Consider the following 12,782-nt stretch of genomic DNA (forward strand, 5'->3'; position numbering starts at 1 on the left):
TATATATATATATAACTACATATATATATATATATATATATATATATATATATATATATATATATCATATATATATATATATATATATATATATATATATATATATATATATATAAATATATATATATATATATATAGATACTACATATAAAAATATATATATATATATATAGATACTACATATAAAAATATATATATATATATATATATATATATATATATTTTTCATTCATTCATTGCCAGACGCCATGTATCCCAGACGGGGTGGCGAAGGGCTTAGAGTTAATTGTTTTACAGGGAGGGGCACTAATCCTCCACCAACCCCACTTGACACGTAGGAATGCCAACAGCATCTGGTGTTCCCAGGCGGTCACCCATCCAAGTACTAACCAGACCCAACTTTGCTTAACTTCGCTGATCGGACGGGAAGCGGTGTACTCAACGTGATATATACTACTTATATATACATATTTATATATATATGTACTACATATATATACATATATATATATATACATATATATATATATATATATATATATATATATATATATATATATGTATATATTTATAGCCCGACGCCCTAATCCCGCAAAGGGTGGCCGCACACAAAACACCTCCAAGTTGCTCTGTCACCCACCATTTGACTACCCTCCCCCAAACTCACCCCCCCCGCCCTCACAGACCTCTCCACTCCATCCCTCCACCTCATCCTCGGTCTACCACTCCCTCTCCCTTCCTCCACCTCACCTACATACACCCTCTTAGTCAGTCTTTCATTCTCCATTCTCTCCATGTCCAAACCACCTCAATGTATTTCTCCTAATCTTCTCAACCACATCCACATCTACCCCACAATGTTCCTTCATTTCTTCATTCGTCAACTTGTCCCTCCACATCACTCCACATGCTCCTCTCAAGTAACTCATTTCCACTGCTCTCACTCTTGACTTGTCCCCCTCTTGCAAGGTCCATGCCTCGCTTCCATACGTCAGGGTAGGGATCACAATGCTATCATGCAGTGACTTCTTAACTTCCATACTCACCTCCCTATTTCTCATCACTGCTTTCAGAGTACCGACAACCTTCTTTCCCTGCTGTACCCTTTCACGCACTCCATCCCCCAAAGTTCCATCCTTACTCATCACACTACCCAAGTACTTGAATGCACTCACATTCTCCATATCCTTACCATCCAACCTCAATGCATACTCTGTGACTTCATTCCTCTCAAATACCATAATTTTACTTTTGTTTACATTAACTTTCAGCTTCCTCCTCCTACACACTGTCCCAAATTCATTCACCAAACCTTGCAACTCCCATTCATCTTCACTCAACAATACTGTATCATCAGCAAACAGCAACACCGGAAGCTTCCAAATCTCACCCTCATTCATTAGGGCCAGCCCCACATCCACTGCCCTACCTTGCACCTCCTTTACAACACCATCCGTGTATATGTTAAACAGCCATGGAGACATCACACAACCCCGTTTCAGTCCCACACTGAGATAAAAGAACTCACTCAGCTCACCATCCACTCACACCGTTGCCCTAGCTCCCTCGTACATACTCTTCACAGCACTCAACAATTTCCCCTTCACTCCATATATTCTTAATACCTTCCACATACCTTGCCTATCTATTCTGTCATAAGCTTTCTCCAAGACCATGAAGGCAGCATACACTTTCTTTCCCTTCTCTAGATACTTCTCCACTAAACATCTTAGAACAAATATCTGATCACACCCTTTTCCCTTCCTCAATCCCCCTTGTTCTTCTCCAACTAGCTCCTCTGTCATATGCCTAACCCTATCAATGAGTATTCTACCATATACTTTACCAGTCACACTAAGAAGGCAAATACCACTATGGTTACCACATACTTCTCTCTCCCCTTTTCCTTTGCATAAAGGAACAATTATATCTGATTTCCAATCCTCTGGAACCCTTCCCTCTTCCAAAGCCAATCTACACAACTTCCATATCCACTCCACAACAATCTCACCCCCATACCTAAGCATTTCACCACACACTCCATCAATTCCTGGGGCCTTTCCCAACTTAATCTTCTTCATCGCTTCCACTACTTCCGCCCTACTGATCTCTTCCTCCCTCCTCTCATCTCTTCTTCTCCCAGCCATTCCCCAACCACTTATACTCACATTGCTCTCACTCTCTACATTCAACAAATCCTCAAAGTGCTCCTTCCATTTCCTCAATTTCTCTCTCTTCTCCACCAACAATCTATTATTCCAATCTTTCACTCCCCTACTATTTCCCCTTTCACACTGCCTTACTTTCTTTACCTCCTTCCAAAACAATTTCTTACTCTCCCTCCATTTCACACTCAGATTCCTCCCAAACTCTTCATCCACTTTCTTCTTACTCTCCTTCACCAGTCTCTTAACCTCCCTTCTCCTGCTCACATATAACTCTCTCTTCTCTCTCTCATCTTCTCCCCTACTTCTACTTGCCAACCATTCACTATATGCCTTCTTCTTTTGTTCCATAGCTCGTTTCACCTCATCATTCCACCATGCTGTCCCTTGCACACCCGTGCATCTCCTCCTCACTTCACAAACTGCCTCACACGCTGCTCCTATCTCTTCCATGAATATATATATGCAGTATATACATATATATATATATATATATATATATAGCCCGATGCCCTAATCCTGGAAAGGGTGGCCGCAGACAAAATGCCTCCAAGTCTCTCTGTCACCCACCATTTGACTACCCTCCCGCCAACTCACTCCCCCCTCCCTCATATACCTCTCAACTCCATCCCTCCACCTCATCCTCAGACTACCCCTCCCTCTTCCTCCCTCCACCTCACCTACATACACCCTCTTAGTCAGTCTTTCATTCTCCATTCTCTCCACATGTCCAAACCACCTTAGTGTATTTCTCTTAATCTTCTCAACCATATATATATATAGTCAAGTCGCCTGTATGTATGAGGGTGCAAAGGCTGCAGTGCATGTGGATAGTGAACTGAGTGAATTTTTCTATTTGAAGGTTGGGTTGAAACAAGGATGTGTCATGTCTCCATGGTTGTTCAATCTGTATATGGATGGGGTTATAAAAGAGATACAAGGTAGGGCAGTGGATGTTGGAGTGGCCCTTGTGAGAGAGGGCAGTGTTTGGAAACTCTCTGTACTGTTGTTTGCAGATGATACTGTGTTGTTAAGTGAAGACCAAGGGGAGCTGCAAGGCTTGGTGGATGAGACTGGGAAAGTGTGTAAGAATCGGAATGTAAAGGTGAATGTAGGAAAGAGTAAAGTTATGATCTTCGAGAGAAGTGAAGTCAGTGAATGTACAGTGAGGCTGAATGAGTAGGAAATGGAAAATGTGAGTGTGTTTAAGTACTTGGGTAGTGTGATAAGTGAGGATGGAAGTTTAGACGGTGAAGTGCTTGAAAGGGTGCAACTCGGAAAAAAGGTTGCTGGTTCCTTGAAAGCAGTGATACGAAACAGGGAAATGAGTATGGAAATGATAAAGCTACTACATGACCGTTGTGATACCAAGTCTAACATATGGAAGTGAAGCTTGGACCTTGTTGGAGGGACAGAATTCAAGAGTGAGAGCAGTGGAAATGAGTTGAGAGAAGCATGTGGAGTCACATGGAGAGACAGACTGGCAAATGAGGAAGTGAAGGAGCATTGTGGTGTGTATGTGTATGTGATAGGAAGGGTTAGGAGAAACTCACTGAGGTGGTTTGGACATGTGGAGAGGATGGCGAGTGAGAGACTGATGAGGAAAGTGTATGTGAGTGAGGTGGAGTGGGGGAGAGGGAGGGGTAGGCCAAGGATGAGAGGGAGGGATGGAGTGGAGAGGTATATGAGAGAGGGGGGCATGAGCTGGAAGTAGGGCAATGAAATGGTGGGGGACAAGGCAACATGGAGGTGATTTGTTTGTGGTCACCCCTTACGGGATTCAGGCGTCTGGCAATTGACAGATTAACAGAAGTCAACTATGGCGCATGCTTCTATGGCATGGTTTTCTATGACAAGGCAATGTGCCAGACCCCCCAAAATGAACCACAAGTATAAACTATGCCAATGGAGTGGGTGCAGCATGGTTTCAAACGCGCGGGCAAATTCCCCTGGCGGACGAAGAGCAGGTAGTAGCCTGCCTCTTGCCTCAGAACCCCCAACCCTACCCTTTCCACTTAAGCACTATTGTCGTCGGAGTCAGGTATGTACAGTATTTTATGCCCTTAAAGCCCTTTATTACTTATTGTTTAGTGTTTAATTTGTGTGTAATACATCCATTGACTGACTGCTTGATTGTGTGCTTGTGTGAAGTGGGGAAAAATGGGGTGAAAAGGGGGGACTTTGGGCAAATGTCTAGAACCAAATGGCATTTTTCCCATAGGTTAAGTTATTTGTATAACGTGGTTTCTATGTCGCCAGATGTGAAACCGCCAGATAAAAAAACGCCAGATGTGAGGCTCCACTGTATATATATACAGTACCCTCGCGTCCAACACGCGTTAGTCCAGCACGATTCACGTCCAGCACGGAGAGCAAATAATTAGTATTATTTAATACAATTTAATTACTGCAACACGAGTGTGTTAGCATAACACGCACAGAGCTCCGAGAAGTGGTTGAAATCCACAGAGTTCGCCTCTAGCATGATCACCCCCGGTCCAACACAGTCATACTGGACATTCCCATGATGATGATAGCCAATAAAAACTTCTGATCAAGTAGCCTTCCCCGCCCACTATCGTGACGTGATCGTGATGCTGCCCAATTAAAAACGCTTCTGCTGTCACGTGATGTTTTGTTTAAATTTCTCCCGCCACAGCGCCACTCATAATTCGCACTGGACGGTGCTTTTTTCTCGCAGCATTTTCTGCCCTTGGTACTGCATTTTACCCTGCTCACGATGCCTAGGAAGCCTTCTGAAAACTCCAAGAAGTGGTGGCACCTCCCTCAGCCCACCAAGCTAGAAATTATCGAGAGGAAGAAGACAGGGGAGAGGAATGTGGACATCACCAAGGCCTACGACGTGAATGAAGCCAGCGTGAGGACCATAATAAAAAACCAAGATAAGATCCTGGCAGCAGTGAAGGCTTACAGAGGCGGGCCACGTGACTCCAGGTGCAAGCCTACTGACCCAGCAATCATTATAATGGAGAGGTACCTCAGTATGTATGTACGGAGGAAGGAGGCAGAGGGTGTTCCTATAGCTTCTTTAAACATCAGGGAGATGGCGAAGAAGTTCTATAGTGTGGCTACGAGGAGGACTGGGTCACAGCCTAACTCATTCCGTGCCTCTACAGGGTGGTTTGCATCGTTTTTGAAGAGGAAGGAGATATGGCGGGCCACGTTGCATGGAGAAACTGCTTCAGCAGACCACATTGCTGCCTCAGAATTCCCAGCTCTACTGAAGAACAACATAGGGAAGGAAGGGTACACAGCACATCAAGTGTACAATATGGACGAGACGGGACTACAATGGAAGAAGATGCCTAACAATACTTACATCATGAAAACCAGCCGCCAGGGACGAGGCAGGAAGGTCGACAAGTCCCGTGTATCTCCACTTCTAACTGTCAATGTCTCCAGGTCTCATAAAATGAGACCGTTTTTGATAAGCAAGGTGGCACACCCCAGGTGCTTCTACAACTGCTCTATGACAGATCTGGATGTTATCTGGCATAAAAATGACTCAGGTTGGATGACAGCAGTATCCTGTATGGATGGTTTAAGAAACACTTCATCCCTGATGCAAAATGCAAGATGAGAGCTCTGAAACTTCCTGAGAAAATCCTCCTGTTAGCAGATAACGCCTATGGACATCCTCAGATCTTGGCTGACGTAGACCCAGCAGTGAAGGTGGTGTTTTTACCAGCCAACACCATGTCACTTATGCAGCCTCTTGACCAGGAGGTCATAAGTAACTTCAAGATGTTTTACAACCAGAGACTAAGCCGACATCTTCAGAGAGCAACAGAAACTTTTTCAGAAGTGAAGCAGATGGAGGCAGAATTGGGTGGAAGTTCTGACAGTCCACCAGCATCATCTCGCTCATCCTCACCTGATCTTGACTGACCTGTACCAGGAACAAGCACTGCCACACCACTGCCAGCATCACAACCTCAGGAATATCCCCACCCTGCCATGACATCAACTACTCCAAGTAACCCTGCTGCTATGACTGTTGTACAGTTTTGGAAAAAGTACAACATGAAAAATTGTGTTGACAATATTGTGGCTGCCTGGGATAGTGTTAACGTGGCAACAATCAACCATGCCTGGCGCAAGCTAACTCCGTACTTCACCACTTCTCACCAACAAGATTCAGTGTCCTGAGGACAGCAGGCAGGCAACCTTGGCAGAACTTCAGAGGGTCCCTGGCTGTGAGGAGGTTGCAGAGGAGGACTTAACAGACCTTGTGCAACGCCGAGAGGAGACCACCTTAGACGAAGCTGTTCGACGAGTTGCTGCAGTTGACGAGGTGCAGGTAGAGGAGGTGAGAATGGCTGCTGCAGACTCCAATGCACCTCCAGGTCCCCCCCTGAAGATGCAGGATGTTACTGAGAGCCTTCATGCTGTTGAAATTCTTAAGGAGGTCATGAACAGGAATCCTAATGAAGTCCGACGCCAGGAAGTGATACATACCGTGGAAAACAGTGTGCATTACTATGCTGACCTGTACAGGAGACACATTAACAAGAGGACTCAGACACTCATCACTAGCTTCTTCCAGCAAAAGGAGGAAGAGAGAAGAATGCTAGGACAGGCAAAAGCAAGACCTTCCATGGATTTGGACGAGGATAGTGATTCTGAGTGATTTCGAAGGATTTATGAGGAAGGTTCAGGAGGAGCAGCAGCCATTACCCGCTAGTGACGCCAGCAGCCATCCTCCAGGGACCCAGTAGGACTACCTACAGCCTCGGATATCACCTTCCATTCCCAGCAAGCCCACCAGCACTATCCTAAAAGGTTAGTTATCATTCAAAGTACAGTAACATTTATTATAATTACAGTAGTACCAATATATGTATAGGTATATGGTAGGTATTTAGGGTGACTTTTCCTCGGGTTGCTGACATAATTGATTTTTCCCCATAAGCTCTGTTGTTTGTCCAACACGTTTTTGGTCCAACACGGGACCCATGCATGACAATATTACCGTGTTGGATGCAAGGGTACTGTATATATATATATATATATATATATATATATACATATTCATATATATTTATATCTATCTATCTCACTATCTATTGCCAGACACCTCAATCCCATTTGGGATGGCCACAAACAAATCACCTCCAAGTCGCCCTGTCTCTCGCCATTTCACTGCCCAGCTCCCAACTCACACCCCCCTCTCTCATATACCTCTCCATCCCATCCCTCCATCTCATCCTCGGCCTCCCCCTCCTTCTTCCCCCCTCCACCTCACTCACACACACTCTCTTCGTCAGTCTTTCACTCTCCATCCTCTCCACATGGCCAAACCACCTCAGTGTATTCCTCCTAACGCTTCCTATCACATCCACATCCACGTCATAATGCTCCTTTATATTCTCATTTGTCAGCCTGTCTCTCCACGTGACTCCACAGGCTCCTCTTAAATAACTCATTTCCATTGCTCTCACTCTTGACTTGTGTCCTTCCAGCAACGTCCAAGCTTCACTTCCATACGTTAGAGTTGGTATCACAATACTGTCATGTAGTAACTTTTTCACTTCCATGCTCACTTCCCCGCTTCTTATCACTGCTTTCAAGGAACCAGCAACCTTTCTTCCCTGCTGTACCCTTTCAAGCACTTTACCCTCCAAACCTCCATCCTTACTCATTACACTATATATATATATATATATATATATATATATATATACAGTACATATATACAGTATATATATATATACTGTATATATGTATATATATATGTACAGTTTGTGGAGTGAGGAGGAGATGCAAGGGTGTGCAAGGGACAGCATGGTGGAATGATGAGGTGAAACGAGCTGTCGAACAAAAGAAGAAGGCATATGGTGAATGGTTGGCGAGTAGAGGCAGGGGAGAAGACGAGAGAGAGAAGAGAGAGGTATATGTGAGCAGGAGAAGGGAGGTTAAGAGACTGGTGAAGGAGAGTAAGAAGAAAGTGGATGAAGAGTTTGGGAAGAATCTGAGTGTGAAATGGAGGGAGAGTAAGAAATTGTTTTGGAAGGAGGTAAAGAAAGTAAGGCAGTGTGAAAGGGGAAATAGTAGGGGAGTGAAAGATTGGAATAATAGATTGTTGGTGGAGAAGAGAGAGAAATTGAGGAGATGGAAGAAGCACTTTCAGGATTTGTTGAATGTAGAGAGTGAGAGCAGTGTGAGTATAAGTGGTTGGGGAATGGCTGGGAGAAGAAGAGATGAGAGGAGGGAGGAAGAGATCAGTAGGTCGGAAGTAGTAGAAGCGATGAAGAAGATTAAGCTGGGAAAGGCACCAGGAATTGATGGAGTGTGTGGTGAAATGCTTAGGTATGGGTGTGAGATTGTTGTGGAGTGGATATGGAAGTTGTGTAGATTGGCTTGGGAAGAGGGAAGGGTTCCAGAGGACTGGAAATCAGGTATAATTGTTCTTCTGTACAAAGGAAAAGGGGAGAGAGAAGTATGTGGTAACCATAGGGGTATTTGCCTTCTTAGTATGACTGGTAAAATATATGGTAGAATACTCATTGATAGGGTTAGGCATATGACAGAGGAGCTAGTTGGAGAAGAACAAGGGGGATTTAGGAAGGGAAAAGGGTGTGTAGATCAGATATTTGTTCTAAGATGTTTAGTGGAGAAGTATCTAGAGAAGGGAAGGAAAGTGTATGCTGCCTTCATGGACTTGGAGAAAGCTTATGACAGAATAGATAGGCAAGGTATGTGGAAGGTATTAAGAATATATGGAGTGGAGGGGAAATTGTTGAGTGCTGTGAAGAGTATGTAAGAGGGAGCTAGGGCTACGGTGCGAGTGGATGGTGAGCTGAGTGAGTTCTTTGATCTCAATGTGGGACTGAAACAGGGTTGTGTGATGTCTCCATGGCTGTTTAATATATATATGGATGGGGTTGTAAAGGAGGTGCAAGGTAGGGCAGTGGATGTGGGGCTGGCCCTAATGAATGAGGGTGAGATTTGGAAGCTTCCGGTGTTGCTGTTTGCTGATGATACAGTATTGTTGAGTGAAGATGAATGGGAGTTGCAAGGTTTGGTGAATGAATTTGGGACAGTGTGTAGGAGGAGGAAGCTGAAAGTTAATGTAAACAAAAGTAAAGTTATGGTGTTTGAGAAGAATGAAGTCACAGAGTGTGCAGTGAGGTTGGATGGTGAGGATATGGAGAATGTGAGTGCATTCAAGTACTTGGGTAGTGTGATGAGTAAGGATGGAACTTTGGGGGATGAAGTACGTGAAAGGGTACAGCAGGGAAGAAAGGTTGTTGGTACACTGAAAGCAGTGATGAGAAATAGGGAGGTGAGTATGGAAGTTAAGAAGTCACTGCATGATGGTATTGTGATCCCTACCCTGACGTATGGAAGCGAGGTGTGGACCTTGCAAGAGGGGAACAAGTCAAGAGTGAGAGCAGTGGAAATGAGTTACTTGAGAGGAGCATGTGGAGTGACGTGGAGGGACAGGCTGACGAATGAAGAAGTGAAGGAACGTTGTGGGGTAGATGTGGATGTGGTTGAAAAGATTAGGAGAAATACACTGAGGTGGTTTGGACATGTGGAGAGAATGGAGAATGAAAGACTGACTAAGAGGGTGTATGTAGGTGAGGTGGAGGGAGGGAGAGGGAGGGGTAGACCGAGGATGAGGTGGAGGGATGGAGTTGAGAGGTATATGAGGGAGGGGGGGGTGAGTTGGGGGGAGGGGAGTCAAATGGTGGGTGACAGAGTGACTTGGAGGCGTTTTGTCTGCGGCCACCCTTTGCGGGATTAGGGCGTCGGGCTATTGATAGAGATAGATAGATAGATAGATATATATATATATATATAAATGCTCGTCAGAAGTATCGAGCACCTGCGTCCCTCCTACAAAACAAACCATTCAACATCGAAAAAACATATAAATAATGCATTTTATTTACCTTTAGTGCTTCGTAGGGTATCCTTTACGCTTCTTCACGGACCTGAGACATCTTGGAAGTGAAAGGGCGAGGCTCCTGAGGTGCTGGAGGGGTATTTTGTCCAAGGAGTCACGAATGGCGGCCTCCAGCTTAGACAGAGAGCTCATGTCCTACCCTTGGAGACTCTTCTTCACGAGGTACCAGAGGTTTTCAATCGGGTTGAGGTCTGGGCTATTTCCTGGCCAGTCTTTCATGAATGAGACCTCGCAGTCACAAAGCCAACTGGTGACCGATTTGGCCTTGTGAGCAGGTGCACCGTCCTGCTGAAACACTCGTGCACCTGTTAGCTCGAAGGAGTCTGGTAAATGATCACACAGTCCAGGTAAACATCCTGATTCACTCTAAGGTTTTTGGGAAGTACAACAAGCTTCCCCAAACCCTTCCCTGAGAAACAACCCCATACCATGAGTGAATCACGATGTTTAACTGTGCTTTCTACATATCGTGGGTCCAGTGGGTCACTACCTTTGCATCGGTACACACGTGCTCCTCTGTTAGAGGTGACACTAAACATTGCCTCATCAAACCACAACACTGACAACCATTGCTCCTCACCCCAGTTAAGATATTTGTTAGCAAAGGCAAGCCTACGAAGTCACTGGTTATTTGTGAGAAGAGGCTTTCTCACAGGCCTGTGACTTGTGTAACCAACTTCATGGACCTTACGAGACATTGTTCTCACAGACACCTCACCAAATACTTCCGGGTTGCTCTCCTCTATTTTCCTTGCACTCACACGAGGATTAGACTCCACTGCACGTTTTAAAACATTAACAGACCTTGGGGAAGTTTTCCTAGGCCTACCAGACCGCGGTTTCTTTGTGGGAAGTTCACCACTGTTTTCCACTCGAAACCGTGCGCACCACCTACGCACTGTCGATCGAGCCATACCAACCAATTCACTAATTTCCTTTGTCTGGTGGCCTGCTTCCTTTAGAGCAATGATCTGGGATATGATTTCACTCAATAGTTCATGGGTAGGTGCCATAACAAAGTGGCGAAAGCCAAAACACTGCGGGACACACGGTAAAAAAGGGTGGAAAAAGAGAGGGAGATGCGGCGGAGTTCCTCTCTCTCAGGCAGCCCGTGGGCAACTGAGGCGGGAACCAACCAGCGCATCGGAAGGCCTCAGGCTACCGTGACGTCATGGTAGCGTCGCAAACTTGTGGCTCAATTTTTACCCCCAAAAATGGGTGATTCTTTTTTGGCCATAAGTATTGCGTGCCCAGCCATGGGCGCTCGATATTTCTGACGAGCACTGTATATATATATATATATATATATATATATATATATATCCATCATCCAATCATAAGCTGCCCGACGAGAAGTGAAGGAGCCCGGGGCTAGGTAAGTTGGTCCTGGCATTTAAGATGAAAGTGACTAGCCTCATTCATCCCTGAGTGGCATTATGTGAGCAATAACCCCAACCACCCCTTGGATATAAACCTTCACCAGCTCAATTCGACTGGAGTGCCAACCCACTAAATCACCAGGCGCCATAATTTGGTTATAGAGTTATCACCCAGCGCAGTAAATAGTTTCCTGGGTTATAGGAAACCATTCAGCTTTTCACTCAGTGTTGAGTCACCTACAGGCAGAAGGAGAGGAAAGAATAAAAGACAGAAAGACAAAAGACGGAGTGTAAACTCACCCATAGGCAGAAGGATGTGGAAAGAATGAAGTAAAGAAAGACAGAAGAGGAAGGAAGGAAGGAATGGAGGGAGAAGAGGAATGGGCAGACACCCGAGAGCAGCAGTACATCGAATGAGTGGATAGTGAGTGCTCCTACCTACTCAAATATATACCATGTATATATATATATATATATATATCTCATCTCATGTCATCACCCGTTTGAGTGTCCACTGCAGGACTGGCCTATCCTGACCGGTCGGGATGATACAGCCAATTTATCTCTACTAAGAGGCTTAGGCTGTCTACTAGAGACTGTATGTAGGGTGTGAAGCCATTGTAAGTGTGATTGTAGTGTTGGAGTGGCTTTGAATGTGTGTGTAGTCTATGAACCAAGTGTAATCGGCCCACGCAAGCCGATTAGGTGCAAGCATACTTTGTAGTATGCGACACCGGTTCAACCACAGCATGCCTTATGTACGCCAATGCAGTAGGTGGCCTGAAGAAAGCTCCCAAAGTTTATTACCCTTGCAGGGCGCGAACCCTCGTTCTTTAGTGTACAAAAACACACACTTTACCACTGTACCACAGAGGCTCCATATATATATATATATATATATATATATATATAATTTTATATATGTATATACAGTACCCTCGCGTCCAACACGTGTTTGTCCATCACAATTCGCGTCCAGCACGGAGAGCAAAAAATTAGTATGATTTACTACAATTTAAGTACTGTAAAATGGGTGCATAAGCATAACACTGATGGAGCTCCGAGAAGTGGGCGAAATCCGCAGAGTTTACCTCTAGCATGATCACCCCTGGTCCAACACGGTCATATTGCACGTTCCCGTGACGCTGACAGCCAATCAAAACTTCTGATCAAGTAGCCTCCCCCACCCGCTATCGTGACGTGATAGTTATGCCGCCCAATGAAGAGCGCTTCTGCTCTCACATGATGTTTTGTTTAAATTTCTCCGTTTGGGGTGGCCACAAACAAATTGCCTCCAAGTCGCCC

The 12,782-nt window shown here is 44.9% G+C and overlaps 1 pseudogene; it reads right to left on the minus strand.

The window, feature by feature from the left end:
* Positions 1 to 341: 341 nt before the first annotated feature.
* LOC145409395 (5S ribosomal RNA) lies at positions 342 to 461 on the minus strand (annotated as a pseudogene).
* Positions 462 to 12,782: the final 12,321 nt, after the last annotated feature.

Source organism: Coenobita brevimanus, chromosome 80, assembly GCF_032717465.1.
Source record: "Coenobita brevimanus isolate Jiangsu-jjx chromosome 80, ASM3271746v2, whole genome shotgun sequence".
In the NCBI taxonomy this organism is placed as follows: domain Eukaryota; kingdom Metazoa; phylum Arthropoda; class Malacostraca; order Decapoda; family Coenobitidae; genus Coenobita; species Coenobita brevimanus.